Source organism: Lolium perenne, chromosome 6 (genome assembly GCF_019359855.2).
Source record: "Lolium perenne isolate Kyuss_39 chromosome 6, Kyuss_2.0, whole genome shotgun sequence".
NCBI lineage: Eukaryota > Viridiplantae > Streptophyta > Magnoliopsida > Poales > Poaceae > Lolium > Lolium perenne.
Genome location: NC_067249.2, coordinates 114,120,702 through 114,141,118, shown reverse-complemented (window position 1 = coordinate 114,141,118; position 20,417 = coordinate 114,120,702). Strand labels below are relative to the sequence as shown.

Genomic DNA, 20,417 nt, shown 5'->3' with positions numbered 1-20,417 from the left:
CATCATAAGTTGGTCTCCACCAAAGTGGTGAAGATTATTCTCATGGCACATGTCACCTTCATACCCCTTTTTTATCTATATGCATCTACTCCTATTTTTATCATTATCAAAGTCACTCATTGACATTATCTTCTCAACATCATGCCTTGGTCTATACACGTGAATGTTGTGCACCTCTCTCATTGTTCACTTGTGTTTGGCAAAAATGGAGCCAGCCATTGTGTTGGCATGACAATTTTGGCCAGCCATTGTGCTCCTCATTTTCTTCTCTTGCAAGCCTTGCCTCCCAACTACCCCAACAATTAAATGGGCAGCCACCCACCTTGGCCAATCAAAAAAGGAGGCAGCCACCCCTCTCCCTCTATATAAAGAGCTTGGCCGGCCACCCCCTTCACCTTTGGCTCTCATTTCTCTTCCTCCACTCCCTCACACTCTCCTCCACCACTTCCCCACGAAATGCTGCTGCCCCTTGCTTGCATGGCCGGCCATGGCCATGGAAAGCCACCAAGATGGAGCTCCCCTCCTTCCTCAAGCTCATCCTCACCATGAGAGCATCTCTCTCACTCTCTTCTCCCCTAATCTTTGATGAATCCAGCTCCCTTTCTCTTCTCCCCTCTCACAAGATTGGATCTTGATGCAGGTGCATGTTGGTCCAAGCATGGAGAAGGTTGAGCTATCCTCAGATCTGAAGTTCTTGAGCAAAGTTCGTCCAAAACCTTGCAGTAATTTCTGTATCTTGCTGTTTCAGATTCTAGTACGAAATTGTAAAATCCGTCAAATCTTGTGTGCAGATCCAAATCGGGTGATTCCAAGTTCCACAGATAGGTATTGAAAAGATCTACAACTTGGCGCTGGTCTCATCCTCAAATTCATTACGGATTTTGCATGGTAAATAAAGTTTTGCAAACATGCAGAATCACTGTTTGTGAGATTTCTTCCGTTTTACAAAACCTTTTTGAGCAAACTCAACTGCGGTTGAAAGCCCTCTCCCGCACCTTCATTTTGGTGGTGGTTTCACTTCGATTGACCTCCTGAAACTGAAATGGTTCGCAGATCAAGATCTGGTCAGATCTGACTTTGTCGAATTAAACCAGGAGCTTGGAAACTAATTTTTGAATGAAACCAACTGGGTAAGAACCACCTATTCAATACCTTCCAGATGCAGCAGACCTCATATTTTTGTGATTTGCGTATGATTTTTGGTAAATTAAACTTCTTCTGTGTGTTCTGCAGACATGGCTGTTAGATATTAATTCATCAAAAATCCATTTTTGAACCTAATTGAGTGATTCCAATTCTGTAGGATTACTGAATGTTTTCTTAATCATCTCAAACAAATTTCAAACCTTTATCTGTTCTGCAACTCCATAGTTAAAGCAAATGGTGAAAACATGCAGTAAACTTGTAAATCCATTTGTGTGAGTTTCAGAAACAATTTGAACCCAAATCCAATTGCGTTTCAATCTCTGTTTAAATATCTTTCAAATGCCAGTGGCCTCATATTTTTAGGATTTTGCTACGATTTATGGCTTACAGATCTTGTTTTCTGTACAGTCAGATTCAAAGAAATTCCTAAAATTGTAGGTTTAATATTTTTGGGTGCTTCCAATTGGGTTAGTCTTGTATTAGTACTGGCTATCTAGGAAAAATATTATTAGTCTCTGTTCATACATATTTGTTGCTGTTAGTAATGTTTATGTGTGACATGCATTGTTGAAACAAAACTTTTCGGTTTATCTAAAACCCTTGACCAACTCTTTTTAGTAGAGGTGGGCAACCTTTGTTTTATGCTTGCAAAACAAAACCTCTGCAACCTAAAATTAGCTCTTTTGTTTTGCTTAAGTTTCCAAATGATGTGGAATATGGTTTGCTTCCTATTTTGGTTGTAGTGTTATGGGAACAAATTAAGTTAGGAAAACTGTTTTCTACTTTTCCAAAAATGTTTGAAAATGCTTTGTGAATGTATTTGATGTCAAACTAATGCACTTGTCCTCTTTAGGATGTTATCTACCAGGGGATATTTGGTTTATACCATGGTGATACCCGAGAGAGGCAATTGCTAAGTTGTGATGCACTCATATCTTTACTAGGTAAATAAATGGGGTTTTCTAAACTAAAACTCTTAAAGTTGTTTTGTGGTATCTATAGGTCCTTAGTATGTTATACCTTGGCTGCATGGTTAGTTGTTGATTGATGAATGTTGTCTTGTTGATGCAATGTGATTGATTGTGTTCCTTTTATATTTTCCGGCGATAGATGCGAACAATTCCGGAGAAGAAGAAGTGGAATCGGACGAGGATTTTATTTATATTGTTGGGATTCTTATATTTATGGAGTTGAAGAAGTCCGGGGACAAATAAGCCAAGGCAAGCCATCTTTTGATCTCTGATTTGGTGTCTAGTTGTATGTCATTTGTTGATGTCCAAAGCACCTTAATTCTATGTGTGTTACTCTCTCTATTTATGTCATCTATGTGTGATTTCAAGTGGGGAACTCCCTAGTGGTGATACTCCACTATTGTCTTTGTGATTATGGGATGCATGGTATCATGGCCGTGCTATTTCACTTGGTTATCTTGTATGCTCAACTTGAGCATGTTCCATCTCAAGATAGTAACTTACACCACATCCACCCTCTTTGTAGTATAGAGGTATCAATGTCATGATCTTGGCGTATTCTCAACTTGAGAGAAGTATGCCGTGTACCCATGGGAAAGTAGGTTGGATAGTGATACTCCACTATCTAACTTGTACACTTAGCACCACCAATCTGAAAATGTTTATACATGCTTACCTTAAGCAAGTATGATCCTCTTTACGCCACTCACACATCCCCTCATGGGCGTGATGACCTTCATCTCGGCCATGGTGATTTTTTAGTTCCATTCATGAAACTATAGGATGGGAACCCCTCAAGGTTTACCTTGTTGTAAATGTTTTTGAAAACCTTGGGTGAGTTGGACTTACCCAAGTGTGTGTTTATGGAAGGAAAGGATCTTGGCAAAGATGGTTGAAAAGAAAATCTTGTTTTCGAAAACTTTGGCGCCTAAGTATTCACCCGTGACAATTAACCCGCGCAACCACATTACCCTGGAGTGGGACGGGGCTTAGCTCGTAGTTTGTTCTTCTTAACATGGGACACCGCACAACTATATAAGGGTAAGGTTACCCCTGAATCCGGATTGTCGTTGGTGGAGACAATAGTATAACGGGAGGCCTTCGGGGCTGACCCGTCCGGAAGACACTATGGGTCTCCTGGCTTGGCGGTGGAGCCACGCTCAAAGGAGGTGAGCTGCCACGGTGCCGGGGAGGTACATACTCCATAGGGTAGGATCCCGTGCTAAGTCGAATAGGCGAAAGGCTATGTCCGAGTTTTTGTCATGGCATAGTTGATATGCAGGGATGGTGCCCACCTGATAAACTCGCGGATCTTGTGGGGAAAGTGTGCAAACTCTGCAGAGTCAAATCTATTCGAATAGCCGTGTCCGCGGTCATGGACGGTTGGAATGGCTGTTGCTTAGCCTAATGTGTTTTGTTTATGAAAGTGTTTGACAAAGGAAAGAAATGAACTTGTTTTCGGAGTACCGGAAGGGTACGGGAATGGTTTGGTTGACCATATGGAGATGGTCGGAAAGGAAATAAATTGGGTTACCCCCATCCTAGTGTTTTATGTTGTAGAACTCTTTTGAAGTATCTTCTTCAATAAAGATATAGATATGTCATAGGATCTCTCTAGCATTCCCATCAAATGAGGTGGCGATATGCTAACTCTTCTTTAATAAAGATATAGATATGTCATAGGACTTCCCTAGCGTCCCGATCAATTGAGAGGGCGGTATGCTACCTTCCCTCTTATTAGGTTAGCATGATGTCTTTGAAAACACCATAGTATCTGCATCACTTGAGATGCCGGCATGCTATATCCACAAGAGAAACTGATCTTCTCATGCATGCTATATCCACAAGAGAAACTGCTCTTCTCATGCATGCTATATCCATAAGAGAAACTATTCTCTCCCTCTTGTCTTCTCTAGTTAGACTTGTATTCACCTTCTTGATGGTTTGCGAGTACAATTCCCAATGTACTCACGGCTTTGTCCCTGGCTATTTACTTGGCCAGATTTGGAGGAACACGACGGATGAAGAAGGAGTTGGCGACGTCTATGCGAGCTAGGAACGTCTTCCCAGTCAGTTGCCTGTAGGGTTATGGCAGATAACTTGGGTACTGCGCTGCTGAAGTGATGATGTTACTCTGATGTTTAGTTAGGCCCTCCGAGGCTATTATGTAAGTACTGGTCATGTGAACATATTGTAATTTTCTTATTCCGCTTTGTAATGGATGGTGTAATTTGATATCAGTTCGGTTATGTGTTCACGGCGCACTGATCATGGGATCGTGAACTGTATACATAACAGGGAATTTCGGACAGCTAGTCCGGGGTCCCCACAGAGCTGGTATCAGAGCTATCCTGACTGTAGGAGACCTTAGTTAGCATGGGCGTTAGTTAGGAAACAATTACCTGGGAAAAACTATTTATGAAACAAATTCTTTCTTTAGTCGGAAGCATAGCTTCTACTCCTCTAATTTCTTCAAGACTTCTAAATTCTTGTCTCTCCACTTGATTAAAATGTTTGAATTTTTTTTACTCTATTGTCTAATCCATTTCAAACCTACATGATTGGATGATGTTCCCGACTCAGGCCTGGAGACTCGAAGTCAAAGATGGATCAACCTTTTATGAAGTCTCACGTATCTCCAACGACAACTACTGAAGATTGGAGGCCGACTTAGTGTGCATAAAAGAGATAATAATATCATGTCTTTGGTTATCACCAAAGTCTGTCAGGGAGCTGACCTTGTTCCTCCGTGGACTTGCACTTTTTGCAGTCATCAGGGATCAAGTCCTCAGTTTCTTGACTAGTAATTTTTAGGCCAGCCACGAGAAGATATCGACTTCGGGAGCACCTCAACAGCTACCTCTTCGAAGACCTCATGTTTCCGGGATGTCGAGACTAGAAGTTCTACACAGATTTCTCCTCCGCTTCAACATCAACGACTCAACACCCGGCCCCTTCACCACCAAATGCTACAAGGATCCAAGTTGAAGTCGATGCCAGCAAGATGAAGACGTCGACATATGGGACCAGCCCCAAACCTAATAGGATGGATAGGAAAAACTCAATCGCTTCGATTGAGCTACCCCCACGTGTTAGGTATCTCTAGATACTTAGAGTGCTTTGTTTGGTATGCTGATTGCTTGTAGTTCCCTAATGTGCTGCCTTGAGTGTTTGTATCTGTTTGTTGTGTGCATGTATGTTTTGCTATTTAGACGTTCCCGCCCTTTTTAATTTTTTGGAATTTGAAAAACAGAAATTAAAAATGGAAATCTGCCAGTGTACTGTTTTGCTAATAAAAATAGTTTGGTAGCTCCGATTGATGTGATTCCAATTGCACTAGAACCAGTATGAAATTATCTTTCAGATGCCACTGACCTTGTATTTTTAGGATTTTTTGTGCGATTTTTAATAAATAAAACTTGATCACTGTTTCTGGTTAGTATTTTGAGTCTCAAAAATTGAAAAATAAATATTTTTGAATGGTTCCAATTGTGTTGATCTTGTTTTGTTACGGTGCATATAGGAAAAATACCAGTAGCCTCTGTTAGTGATATTTTGTCTCTGGTTATGATTGTATGGGTGTCACATGCAATGATAGGATTAACGAAAATGCTCTAACTCTAGACCGTTAGCAGTTGTTTTTCAACCATCAGAGGAACTAACCCTACCCTGATCTACGCTAACTTCCTTCAAGATCAGCTGGAGCATCTCCACTACGCCAAGAAAGAAGAAGCCCTACCTTCAAGAGTGACTGCACCTCTGCGAGAAGACCTACAAACTTGGTCCGACCTTGGAGTATAATCGCGCTAACCTCAAGGATATCTTCTTGAAATCACCCTCCACACGCCGTCTAACAAGCTGAGAAGACAATAGCGTCAAAGCCAAGCTACATCACATGGTTTATCTGGTCCTCATCAAGTGAAGCTCATGAAGATACCGGGAGACTCGAGATTAAGTGTAAACGGCCCGCTCACTTCTTAACCGGTCAACACCGACCCTCAAGCTGAAGATTGTCTTCGACGACCTCTGTTGCTGTTTCATATGGATACCAACTAGATGTTTCATCAACTTACTAACTCGCCGCGCGCCCCATATGGCTCAGTTAACACCGTGAGTGCCTCTTGAAGTGGTGGTCTGCACGTCGCCCCCGAAGATTCATCAACTGAACAAGGAAGATCGACGACTTCTTCAGAAGCCCCCGACAGGACCGCAAGGCAGACGCTCTGAGTTTTTCCGAAAGCCCGATGAAAAATATTAAGGGTGAAAGACTTCGTCTTCCACTAAAAGATTGGAGCTAACCCTAACATTTTAAACCTTTCTAACACACCGTTGGAAACGTGGGATGCACTAACCCCTCTTGAAGCCGTGGACTACACAACTTTCTCTGAAGAAGTTCGACTCAAGACGAGAGATCATTGACTCCTCCAAAAGCGCCTGACAAGACCCGTGGCTGAGGCTCTAAGTTTTCAGGAACCCCGCTGAACAATTTTAAGGGTGCAAGACTTCGTCTTCCACTAAATTTAAGCTAACTCTCCTAAAAATCATGAACCCCGTTAGGATCGTTAAGAAGCTACAGATCCAACATCTGCACGGAGTAGTCAATCTCTTCATGAAGCTCGCCATCGATAGAAATCCATCAAGTCTGATAGAAGATGAAGCAAATACCTTCTCTACAACGGCACATCTACAGAAGAATGGAATCTAACTTTAGTTAAAATTTACAACCCCTCTAGTTCTACGCTCAGTAATCTCGGGACGAGATTATTTTAAGGGTGGAAGATCTGTAACACCCCAACTTTTGCAACCTTGATTAATTGTCCTTAATGCAAAAATCGGGGGGAACAAAATTTTTTTTTCTTTAAGCCAATTAGATGAATTGCCTTGATCTGTCTGTTAAGATGAATTGCTTTGATCTGTTGGTAGATGTATTGTCTTGTTTTGCCTGTTGAGTTTTGTCTTGAGCTGCTTCAAAGAACAACACCTCTAGTGGTCAGACATACAACTCACCTAATAAAACACATGTGTGACTTAGGTAAAATTGTTTTCCTTTTTACTACATCAAACTCTTCTTCTGATGGTAACATGAGTGTGCCATCATGATCTTCCTCTTTGTGGTACAAGATAGCTCAATCATACTTAATTCAAAACTTGGGATCATCTACCCCTAGCTACATCCCTCTCTTATACCCACTCATCCTTGTTGGTTTTGAGGCCATGTCGACCATCTGTGTTGACAGGCTTAAAATGTCCAGACTTTGGCAATTGATCTCTAAGCACCCACAACTGTTATTGTTGATCTCAGTGCATGGATCCCATCTATGCAATACCCTCTTCGACCTCCACGTCCTGCATGTCTCAGTCAATCCTTGCAACTCATATACTCAACTTGATCTGGTATCCTATCCCATGTTCCAGCACCAGATCACTTCTTCCTCTTTTACCTCTTGTTTTTATTTTTATTCAAGTTTAATCTTCACAAAACCAAAAGTGGGAATGATGGGTACATTTTGTAGCCACCATCTACCCTTGAGAACACTTCTCCCTAAATTAGTTTTCTTTCTCAAAAACCCAATTGATTTTCCTTCTCTAGTTTCATCACAAAACTACCTCTAGTTTTATTAAATCTTTTCAAGATATTTCTTCAAAGAAAACAAAGAACTGAAATGGGTTTTGTTTTTCATCCCATTTCTACCAAGCACTGATTTCTAAAACATTACTCTCTATTTTTCTTTGTTTTTAACAAAAGGCTTGTTTATGGTACCTATACCATTTCTTGTTTACTTTAAAATTGAGAAAACTCTACTTTACTTGAGAAAGTAAGTAGAATATTTTGAACTCATATGTTCCAACTAGTTTTCTCCCAACATCTTCAAGATTCCATTTCACTTGGGTTCATTCCCAATTGTCTCTAGACAATTGAGGTGTGTCCCATACCTTTCAATTAAACTCTTTTTCAAATGGCAACCCTTGCACATCTTATGCACATCTCTAATCCACCACATTGTATCCCCTCCATCCTCCAATTCTTGATCAAATGGATAATCATTTGATACTCTCAAACCACTTCCAATTGACCTCTCATTGTAGAGTACTTTATATTCTCTTCCATCATCACCTTGATCTCATAAATTGATGATTTATGTCAATATATTCATCCTTGTGAGTATATGGATACTTCACTCACCATCTCTCTTAATCCTACTCTATCATTGGCTAAGCCACCATCACCATCCCATCTACCTTGACATGCTCATGCATTGTTGCATGTGGTCAACCCCAATATTTCCAAGTTTGAATTCAAATGAAAACTTCTATTCATTAACTCTACCTTGGGAACTATCTTCATCATAAGTTGGTCTCCACCAAAGTGGTGAAGATTATTCTCATGGCACATGTCACCTTCATACCCCTTTTTTATCTATATGCATCTACTCCTATTTTTATCATTATCAAAGTCACTCATTGACATTATCTTCTCAACATCATGCCTTGGTCTATACACGTGAATGTTGTGCACCTCTCTCATTGTTCACTTGTGTTTGGCAAAAATGGAGCCAGCCATTGTGTTGGCATGACAATTTTGGCAAGCCATTGTGCTCCTCATTTTCTTCTCTTGCAAGCCTTGCCTCCCAACTACCCCAACAATTAAATGGGCAGCCACCCACCTTGGCCAATCAAAAAAGGAGGCAGCCACCCCTCTCCCTCTATATAAAGAGCTTGGCCGGCCACCCCCTTCACCTTTGGCTCTCATTTCTCTTCCTCCACTCCCTCACACTCTCCTCCACCACTTCCCCACGAAATGCTGCTGCCCCTTGCTTGCATGGCCGGCCATGGCCATGGAAAGCCACCAAGATGGAGCTCCCCTCCTTCCTCAAGCTCATCCTCACCATGAGAGCATCTCTCTCACTCTCTTCTCCCCTAACCTTTGATGAATCCAGCTCCCTTTCTCTTCTCCCCTCTCACAAGATTGGATCTTGATGCAGGTGCATGTTGGTCCAAGCATGGAGAAGGTTGAGCTATCCTCAGATCTGAAGTTCTTGAGCAAAGTTCGTCCAAAACCTTGCAGTAATTTCTGTATCTTGCTGTTTCAGATTCTGGTACGAATTTGTAAAATCCGTCAAATCTTGTGTGCAGATCCAAATCGGGTGATTCCAAGTTCCACAGATAGGTATTGAAAAGATCTACAACTTGGTGTTGGTCTCATCCTCAAATTCGTTACGGATTTTGCATGGTAAATAAAGTTCTACAAACATGCAGAATCACTGTTTGTGAGATTTCTTCCGTTTTACAAAACCTTTTTGAGCAAACTCAACTGCGGTTGAAAGCCCTCTCCCGTACCTTCATTTTGGCGGTGGTTTCACTTCGATTGACCTCCTGAAACTGAAATGGTTCGCAGATCAAGATCTGGTCAGATCTGACTTTGTCGAATTAAACCAGGAGCTTGGAAACTAATTTTTGAATGAAACCAACTGGGTAAGAACCACCTATTCAATACCTTCCAGATGCAGAAGACCTCATATTTTTGTGATTTGCGTATGATTTTTGGTAAATTAAACTTCTTCTGTGTGTTCTGCAGACATGGCTGTTAGATATTAATTCATCAAAAATCCATTTTTGAACCTAATTGAGTGATTCCAATTCTGTAGGATTACTGAATGTTTTCTTAATCATCTCAAACAAATTTCAAACCTTTATCTGTTCTGCAACTCCATAGTTAAAGCAAATGGTGAAAACATGCAGTAAACTTGTAAATCCATTTGTGTGAGTTTCAGAAATAATTTGAACCCAAATCCAGTTGTGTGTGAATCTCTGTTTAAATATCTTTCGAATGCCAGTGGCCTCATATTTTTAGGATTTTTCTACGATTTATGGCTTACAGATCTTGTTTTCTGTACAGTCAGATTCAAAGAAATTCCTAAAATTGTAGGTTTAATATTTTTGGGTGCTTCCAATTGGGTTAGTCTTGTATTAGTACTGGCTATGTAGGAAAAATATTATTAGTCTCTGTTCATACATATTTGTTGCTGTTAGTAATGTTTATGTGTGACATGCATTGTTGAAACAAAACTTTTCGGTTTATCTAAAACCCTTGACCAACTCTTTTTAGTAGAGGTGGGCAACCTTTGTTTTATGCTTGCAAAACAAAACCTCTGCAACCTAAAATTAGCTCTTTTGTTTTGCTTAAGTTTCCAAATGATGTGGAATATGGTTTGCTTCCTATTTTGGTTGTAGTGTTATGGGAACAAATTAAGTTAGGAAAACTGTTTTCTACTTTTCCAAAAATGTTTGAAAATGCTTTGTGAATGTATTTGATGTCAAACTAATGCACTTGTCCTCTTTAGGATGTTATCTACCAGGGGATATTTGGTTTATACCATGGTGATACCCGAGAGAGGCAATTGCTAAGTTGTGATGCACTCATATCTTTACTAGGTAAATAAATGGGGTTTTCTAAACTAAAACTCTTAAAGTTGTTTGGTGGTATCTATAGGTCCTTAGTATGTTATACCTTGGCTGCATGGTTAGTTGTTGATTGATGAATGTTGTCTTGTTGATGCAATGTGATTGATTGTGTTCCTTTTATATTTTCCGGCGATAGATGCGAACAATTCCGGAGAAGAAGTGGAATCGGACGAGGATTTTATTTATATTGTTGGGATTCTTATATTTATGGAGTTGAAGAAGTCCGGGGACAAATAAGCCAAGGCAAGCCATCTTTTGATCTCTGATTTGGTGTCTAGTTGTATGTCATTTGTTGATGTCCAAAGCACCTTAATTCTATGTGTGTTACTCTCTCTATTTATGTCATCTATGTGTGATTTCAAGTGGGGAACTCCCTAGTGGTGATACTCCACTATTGTCTTTGTGATTATGGGATGCATGGTATCATGGCCGTGCTATTTCACTTGGTTATCTTGTATGCTCAACTTGAGCATGTTCCATCTCAAGATAGTAACTTACACCACATCCACCCTCTTTGTAGTATAGAGGTATCAATGTCATGATCTTGGCGTATTCTCAACTTGAGAGAAGTATGGCGTGTACCCATGGGAAAGTAGGTTGGATAGTGATACTCCACTATCTAACTTGTACACTTAGCACCACCAATCTGAAAATGTTTCCTCTTATGTTGTCATTATACATGCTTACCTTAAGCAAGTATGATCCTCTTTACGCCACTCACACATCCCCTCATGGGCGTGATGACCTTCATCTCGGCCATGGTGATTTTTTAGTTCCATTCATGAAACTATAGGATGGGAACCCCTCAAGGTTTACCTTGTTGTAAGTGTTTTTGAAAACCTTGGGTGAGTTGGACTTACCCAAGTGTGTGTTTATGAAAGGAAAGGATCTTGGCAAAGATGGTTGAAAAGAAAATCTTGTTTTCGAAAACTTTGGCGCCTAAGTATTCACCCGTGACAATTAACCCGCGCAACCACATTACCCTGGAGTGGGACGGGGCTTAGCTCGTAGTTTGTTCTTCTTAACATGGGACACCGCACAACTATATAAGGGTAAGGTTACCCCTGAATCCGGATTGTCGTTGGTGGAGACAATAGTATAACGGGAGGCCTTTGGGGCTGACCCGTCCGGAAGACACTATGGGTCTCCTGGCTTGGCGGTGGAGCCACGCTCAAAGGAGGTGAGCTGCCACGGTGCCGGGGAGGTACATACTCCATAGGGTAGGATCCCGTGCTAAGTCGAATAGGCGAAAGGCTATGTCCGAGTTTTTGTCATGGCATAGTTGATATGCAGGGATGGTGCCCACATGATAAACTCGCGGATCTTGTGGGGAAAGTGTGCAAACTCTGCAGAGTCAAATCTATTCGAATAGCCGTGTCCGCGGTCATGGACGGTTGGAATGGCTGTTGCTTAGCCTAATGTGTTTTGTTTATGAAAGTGTTTGACAAAGGAAAGAAATGAACTTGTTTTCGTAGTACCGGAAGGGTACGGGAATGGTTTGGTTGACCATATGGAGATGGTCGGAAAGGAAATAAATTGGGTTACCCCCATCCTAGTGTTTTATGTTGTAGAACTCTTTTGAAGTATCTTCTTCAATAAAGATATAGATATGTCATAGGATCTCTCTAGCATTCCCATCAAATGAGGTGGCGATATGCTAACTCTTCTTCAATAAAGATATAGATATGTCATAGGACTTCCCTAGCGTCCCAATCAATTGAGAGGGCGGTATGCTACCTTCCCTCTTATTAGGTTAGCATGATGTCTTTGAAAACACCATAGTATCTGCATCACTTGAGATGCCGGCATGCTATATCCACAAGAGAAACTGATCTTCTCATGCATGCTATATCCACAAGAGAAACTGCTCTTCTCATGCATGCTATATCCATAAGAGAAACTATTCTCTCCCTCTTGTCTTCTCTAGTTAGACTTGTATTCACCTTCTTGATGGTTTGCGAGTACAATTCCCAATGTACTCACGGCTTTGTCCCTGGCTATTTACTTGGCCAGATTTGGAGGAACACGACGGATGAAGAAGGAGTTGGCGACGTCTATGCGAGCTAGGAACGTCTTCCCAGTCAGTTGCCTGTAGGGTTATGGCAGATAACTTGGGTACTGCGCTGCTGAAGTGATGATGTTACTCTGATGTTTAGTTAGGCCCTCCGAGGCTATTATGTAAGTACTGGTCATGTGAACATATTGTAATTTTCTTATTCCGCTTTGTAATGGATGGTGTAATTTGATATCAGTTCGGTTATGTGTTCACGGCGCACTGATCATGGGATCGTGAACTGTATACATAACAGGGAATTTCGGACAGCTAGTCCGGGGTCCCCACACATGCGCTCGGTGGAGATCTCCACCCGCTGGATGCTGCGGAGGTGCATGCCGAGCGCCATGTGCTTGGCGCAGAAGGAGTGGGGGTTCACCGACGCGCCGACCTTGGGGAAGGTGTTGCCGATGTTCTCGGCATGCGTAAGGAGGCAGTTGAAGTCAGTGCTGCCGAGCCTCCTAGTGCAGAAGGGGTACCTGTAGACACCCTTGGCGAAGTAGGAGACGTACTGGCCGACCTGATGCCTCCGCAGCACCTGGCGAGTCTTGATGTCATGGTTCTCGTCGTCGCTGCCGACGTCGCTGCCAGACAGCTGATCCATATCAAACAGGAACTATTAGTGAATGAGTTGCAACGATGACTAACGTGCATGATAACAAAGTTAGGAAAAACAGAGGCAGTCTCAGTTAGAGTGGACACGATTATATGTCTACAGGGATGTAGTCAGCGAACCAAAGCTCATGCACAACAAATTTGTACACAGCAATGGTTCGCTGAACCCTCCCTGTAAAAATTTGTTCCCACCGATTCATCATAGGCAAAGAAACAGATTCCAGACCTGAACTTGAACACATTCCAGATTATTTGCAAAATTAAACGGTTGATATCTTTTGATTCGTGGATAAAATAACTGATTGAGATCCTATGATTACTTGCATAAATTAACTGATTGAGATCCCATTATTACTTGCATAAATTAACCGAACGGACGAACCCCAAATCTTAAACGAAATCAAGAAGGGATCAAAGCAAAATGGAATAAAATCGGCGCAAATATTAGCCCAATACTCATCCATCTACAGATCCATCTACACCAGCAAAAATAGGGTTCAAAAAGGAATGGGGAACAAAAAAGGAAGCAAACCGTAGTTACCTCGCCCCATGCGTCCTCCATGGAGGTGTCGTAGGGGTTCGGGGGCGGGACGTACGGCACATACTCGTAGGGGTCATATCCTGGCGGGATCTGACCGCGACCGGCGGCAACAGCCTCCGATGCACCGGCGGAGGAGGCGGCGACGTCCGTTGAGGGGATGGCGGCAACGTCCGCTGAGGGGACGGTGTCGAAGAGGGAGGTGTCGCGCTTGGAGCCGACGGTGCCGTGGACGATGGGATTGGCATTCTCCTTGTCCATCTCGCCGGTAGAGGAGAGGGAGAGGGAGAGGGAGAGGGTTTTTTGCTTTGAAGAAGAAGATGGAACGTGAGAGAGGCGGCGTTGCGTGGGCGAGTGAGAGTGACCGAGATAGTGGGAGGAGGCGTCTATAAAGGCGAGGGGTGGTTAATGCGACCCGCGTCCTACGCGTCCACCGCTGCACGTCTGCACGTCTAGGACTTCTGCAATGCGACACGCGTCCACGATTGCACGTCTTCGACTTCTGCACCGCGACCCGCATATACGCGTCAACAATTGCACGTCTTCCATTTCTGCACCGCAACACGCGTCCGCGAGTCTAACCCTGGAAATTTAGATATACTCAGGTATAACCTCGAGTATTATACTAACATTTTTTGTGTGCTCAGTTTTCCCCTTGAGAGCTAATACTGGCTAGTGCAATATGCTCAGTTTTACCCTCAAGTGGCTGGTCAACAGACAGTCAACAAATGGGATTAACTAGTTAAATGAGTCATTTAATGTGCAAAAAATTTCGAAAAATCGTGGCACACACTCATGGAGTCTTTACCACAAATTGCCAGTTCTCAAAACATAGATAAGTCATAGATAAATCAAGTTTTACCACAAATTTCCACTTCTCAAAGGCCTTCTCAAATCACCTAGTAGCTATGAAGGTGCATGGTTTTCCACAATAAGCCCTTCCCAAAACAGCTTTCCCCAAAACATGCTTTGTCTAAATGAGGCCACAATTCTCACAATCATGTATATTTGTATTGCAAATAGTTTGAGATAGGCCAATATGGGTTTCATTGTACAAAACACGCATTTTCCATTTTTAAATCTCATATTTGAATCCCTTAGTCTGTTTATTACACAGGTGCCCTTGGTTTCTTGATACTACTAAGTTTTGCCCTCTCCCTCCACAAATTCTCGCACACGTGCAACATTGCCCTGATTGGTCTAGCCCATGTCACGCGGATCATGCCCGCCGACCGTTGATCGTATGATCTAACGGGCAGGATAACCCCTCTCTCTCTCTCTCTGTCGGCGGTTACCTTCCACTCTCTAAGTATGCTAAAGGGCGGTTTTCTGTATTCATTTTCACGCGCTAAAAATTATAAACTCTTTTAGGCATTACTTTTCACGCAAAAAATGATAAACCATCACCGATTTGTTGTAGCCATTAATTTTCACGCAATAAATGATAAACCATCACCGATTTGTTTTAACCATTAATTTTCACGAAAAAAATGATAAACCATCACCGATTTGTTGTATCCATTACTTTTCACGCAAAAAATGATAAACCATCACCGATTTCTTCTAGCCATTACTATTCACGGTAAAAATGATAAACGAACCAATCTATCTATCTCTGTATTTGAAGTTTGGAAGGGTTCACCATCTACTTATGTTAACTTTCGAGGTTTTGACCTGAAAACAAATGGGTATTATAAAGGGAAATAAAAGTTCAAAAAAATGTAAAAACGAAACAATCTACTTATCTTTGTATAGAAGATCGTCTTTATGATATTTGAGGTCATTTAGAGAAGGTAGAAAAAAAAATCCCTTTTGAGATGGTCGAAAAAGCCTAACTTGTTACAAAAGCTGGTTTCAGTGAGACCTAACCAAATTTGGCATACATTATGCCATATCTATAACAACAAGGAATATCTAAAAGGGAAAGTTTCACAAAATTTGAAATTTAGGGCGAAAATGATGCCATACATGATGCTGTTTTTCGAGGTTTTGACCTGAAAATCAATTGGGTATTATAAAGGGAAATAAAAAGTTCGAAAAATGTAAAAACGAAACAATCTATCTATCTATGTATAGAAGATCAGCTGTATGAAATTTTAGGTCATTTAGAGAAGGTAGAATAAATCACCTTGTTAGAAAAGTTGGTTTCAGTGAGACGAAACGGCATGCGTTTAAGCAAAGTGATTTTTTCAAACATCTCCAAATGACCCCAAATTTGCCATACATGATGCCATACGTGTAACAACAAGCAACCCTATCTAAAAAGTGTCAAAAAAGTTTGCCCAACCATATAGCTCTATCAAAAAGAACCTCACCATGGCGCTAGTATAATTTTGGGCTTAGTTACAAACTTTCGTTACCTAACCTTCAACACGAAACTTGTTTCAAATCACTTTTGGCGTACAAGAAACAAATCCCACCTTGATTCAAGCACCGCAGCCTCCAAACGATGCCGATGCCGATATCGGCATGGTCAGGACGGCTATGCTTGCCGCCACTGCTAGGTCACCGTCGGGATGCACCCTCAATCCCGTCCCCTCATTCGATCACTGACACACCAGAGATACCGCCGAGGCCAATGCCGAACGTACATGCTGATGCCAATGCCGAACATGCATGCACGCCGCTGTGGGCATGGCCACGCCGCCCCGCTATGCTGGACGCCACAGACCACCGCGAGGTCTTTCCCTTTGCCACCACACTCTTCTAGCACCCATCTATACACGCCAGAAAGGAGAGACACTAGTTTTCTCTACATTGCTCGCGTTCGTGTCGGTTCTGATCGGTCACCAAAGTTTTGAGGTAGTCATCGATGTTGTCGACCATTTCTTCTCTTCTTTGCATGGTTAAACGCGTCTAGTTCATATCTATCTAATGCGTCTGGTCTCGCCTCATGCAGTTCTTTGTGGACGTCAATCTCATCTCGGCACCCCGCAGGCCACCTCCTCCGTGCCATCGCTGTAGAGCTCCGTTTAAAAATCTATTCCTACCCATGTATTGGCCCTTGTATCAGCACCATGGCCCACTTGTCATTCGATATACCGAAGCCCCACTCGTGCGCGTTTTGGTCAGGGATACAGCGATCTTTGCGGGCTCTACGTGGCACCACTAGTCAGAAGATAACGGTCAACCGTCGGGCAACCGGCCGTTACAGCACCTGTGATAATTTCAGACAAGGTCTTGGGGAAAACTGAGGAAAAACTAAGGAGCTGGGGAAAACTGAGCACAACTAAGGAACCGAGGGCACGAAAATAGAAATCCCATACCAATAAGGTAGACCATTTCGAATAATTTATTTGCCATGCCCTATACACCATAGATAGACTAATCCGGACAACCCTTACAATCCCTCATAGACCGCATTACCGTGGGGAATTAGAATGGGATCCCCACCCCACCGCTTGTCCTTCAGGATCATGTGTCTACGGTAAGCGCATCCGTTGATGTACGAGAGGTGGAAATACAATTGACTACTCCGTCCCACTCGAAATCTTATGGTTAACACGAGTTTTACAGCACAAGAATCACTAGACGACATTTGTTGTTTGATCCTAAATGGATATAAACCCATTGCAATGGAACCTCCACCATGTCAACACATTCCATGAATATGACGAGTCATATTCATAGTTATGAAAGTAGTACTTTTTCTTTTCATGCAAGAGTGATAAGTATAGTACTTTGCAAGTAATTGGGTAAAAATACTCAAATGACATGAGCAAGCGATGAACTTACCTGGCAACTGCGATGTAATGCAGTTGGATGCTTTGGATTGACCCTGATCCTCTGTTTCTGAAAGAAGCATGATTGTCCGATAAGGGCAATGGTTAAAGAAGCAATTATGCACGATTCAGCTTTTAGGGTTTGTTTCCCCCTTCACGATGCTTTATTATTTTATGTAAGAGGTAATTACTAAGAACAATTTAGGGATACTCTGTTTAGGGTAAAATACTACCTTGAAATGTTGTCAAGGTGTTTTTAAAGTCCAAATGCATTAATGGACTTATTTTTATCATTAAAAATATAAAGTTGATTTTAATGACTAAAATATTATTTTCTTGCCTTTAAATATGACTTATCTTTAATTGTCTCAAAAATTCCCATTCATATTTTATTATGATAGAGAATTTGATTCTGAGTGGTTTTCATATTTTTTTAGAGTTCTTATCCATTTTCTATCTTTATTCAAAGTTTTTGTATTTCACAAAATTGTAAAAAGACAGTTTTGCCCCTAGGCCCACCTGTCAGTGGAGCCCAACGGGTTAGGTCGAACTGACCCGTTCGGTCCGGCTCGGTCGGCCTATTCGTACTCTTCTCTCTCGCTCGCAGAAACCCTAACCCTAAATGGCTCCCGTGTCGCTCGCGTCGCCCGCGCCGTCGCCGCTTTATCCTGACCGACATCGGCCACCTGCGGCGACGAGATCGGTCGCGTTCGCTCCGCCTCTCGACGGCGCACCAGATGGTCTCCTCCGATTGCCCCAACCCTACTGCGCCTAGGGTTGCGCAGTGCTCGCGGCGGTTCCTCGTTCGCCGGCGTCCCTGGACGCTGTGGTGACACTGTGCGCCTCGTCGGGGTGTTGCTGGAGCGCTTGCGCTCGGCGAACGCCTGGCTTGGCTGCGGCTTGGCGCTGCCGTGGCTGGCTGTGCCGCCGTGCCGCCACGGTGACGCCGTGGTGCTCTGCTCTAGGTTAGTGCCCCCGTCCTTCTTCTTTCTCTACTCCTCCTCCTAGTTGAGCTGCGGCTGCCTCTCCTCATGGAGATGCCATGCCGTGTTGTTGCATTGGCTTGTTGACCGCTGCTGTTGTGCTCTCTGCTACTATTGTGCGTGTGATGATGTTGTGCGTGTGCTGCTATTGTGCGTGTGATGCTGCTGCGATGCTAAGCTAGTTGCTGCTGCTGTGCTCTCTACTACTGTTGTGACTCATGTGCAATAGCTCATGAGCACTATGTGATGCTCATGGCCTGTTAGATTATTCTTATTATTGCTACTGATGCTAGACTATCATGTATGATCACTTCTTGGCCCCTGGCTTGATTACAGTAGGTAATCCTTGCATGCTTGCAAGAACCAGTGCCTCTGGTGTGGTACTCCTTGAATTGTAATTCATAGAAATGCTCAATTGAGCATGATTGTTGGCTAGACAGTTCCCTCTCTTGATGGTGTGCTTCTGGATACAATTGTAATGCATCTCTTTAATTATCTATGATATATTGGTTGATTAATTGTGGCTTTGGATGATCCTGTGATCTCCAGGACTTCCTAGTGGCTTATGTGTATGCATGGTTTCAGTTCATATACTGCTATTGCTGGTGGATTTATCTCTCCACCAAGTACTGGTGGTTGCTATTGCTTGTGGATCCCTTACTGTTGCTCTTCTAGAATATATGTGATGCTCAGGCTTGTGCCGGTGCATGCTTGTGCTTGCCCAAGCCTTTACTATTGCTTACAATGATACATTGGATCATAAGCAAGGCTTGGTGCATGGTTTACTTAAATGTTTCATTTATCTATGTAGTCCTGATGTATTAAATGGATAAGTGATGTGAACTGCTTAGCAGTGATGATCATATGGATTGATTTGATATGCTAGAGGGATGCCAACCACTGGTTGGGTACCCTAGCTCATGCTGAACCCTATTGGGTGATGATGTGAGGCTTTGGTAAGCTTTTCTCTGTGGCTAGGTAGCTATTGTGACCCTAGCAGACTTGATCTGCTAGAAATGGTTGCTCCTACCTTTATTGCATGCTTCTATGCAAGATCCTGGTAGTCTTCCATAGGCTGCTAGGTTATTTGATGTTGAAATCATACTGGATAGATAACTGTCCAATATTCTGATGGCTTTACTAGCTGTAGGTGCTTGGTGAATCTGAATGGTTAGATGGGATGAATCCATGATGGATTCCTTTGGTTATGTCACCGTGTTGACAGAATCTTTGTTCCCTGGTTGATTTCCTTCTAGCTATGTCACTTGTTTGCTAGCACCAAATGGCTTGGTAGCCAGATGATGACACAAACAGGGTTTCTACCCTTTTTTGCTTCTGTGATGCATGTGTATGCTTATTGATGAGCAAAACATGTGTTTGCTCAGGTTCTTTTGTGTATACCTCACTCCAGCTCCTAGATAAGTTGCTGATGTAGAGGGTTTGCTTCTGGTTGATGTGTGAAGCTTGTCCTGCTCCTCCTGCTGGCTTGTGATGCTTATCCTTGTGACTTGCTTAACAACACAGTTCCCATTGGAACTGTTCTGGATGGTTTGATGATTAATTCCTGGTGGTTTTTGGAAAGCTTGAACAGCTCTGGATGTTCTTCCTGTTCTTGTTGTTCTTGCTGTTCTTACTGACAAGGGATTAACTTATCAATGCCTACAGATTGTAGACTAGGGTTTTAGTCGGAAGTAGAAGGCAAGTAGATCTCGAAGGTTTCAGCCGAAAAGTACTCGATGATGTAAAAACTAGGGTTGCGTGAGACAATGAATCGATGCTATCTTTATCCCTCGACTCCCCCTTATATAGGAGGCGGAGCCGAGGGATTCGTAATACACAAGTTACAGAGTCCGGGAAGGTTTCTTCCTCATCCCGTAAAATTACAAGTATGTATTTCCTAATACAACTCTAACTTTCCTTAATACT

At 42.5% G+C, this 20,417-nt stretch overlaps 2 long non-coding RNA genes across 2 annotated transcripts; both read left to right on the top strand.

Annotated features, from left to right (window-relative positions):
• The first annotated feature begins 319 nt into the window (after positions 1-319).
• On the top strand, positions 320-2,627 carry LOC127326067 (uncharacterized). The gene is made up of 4 exons (XR_007867565.2): positions 320-703; positions 792-888; positions 1,054-1,130; positions 2,257-2,627. It is a non-coding gene; the product is annotated as an uncharacterized lncRNA (long non-coding RNA).
• A 6,167-nt stretch (positions 2,628-8,794) lies between these two features.
• On the top strand, positions 8,795-10,544 carry LOC127326068 (uncharacterized). Its single transcript, XR_011746466.1, has 4 exons — positions 8,795-9,163; positions 9,252-9,348; positions 9,514-9,590; positions 10,460-10,544. It is a non-coding gene; the product is annotated as an uncharacterized lncRNA (long non-coding RNA).
• Positions 10,545-20,417: the final 9,873 nt, after the last annotated feature.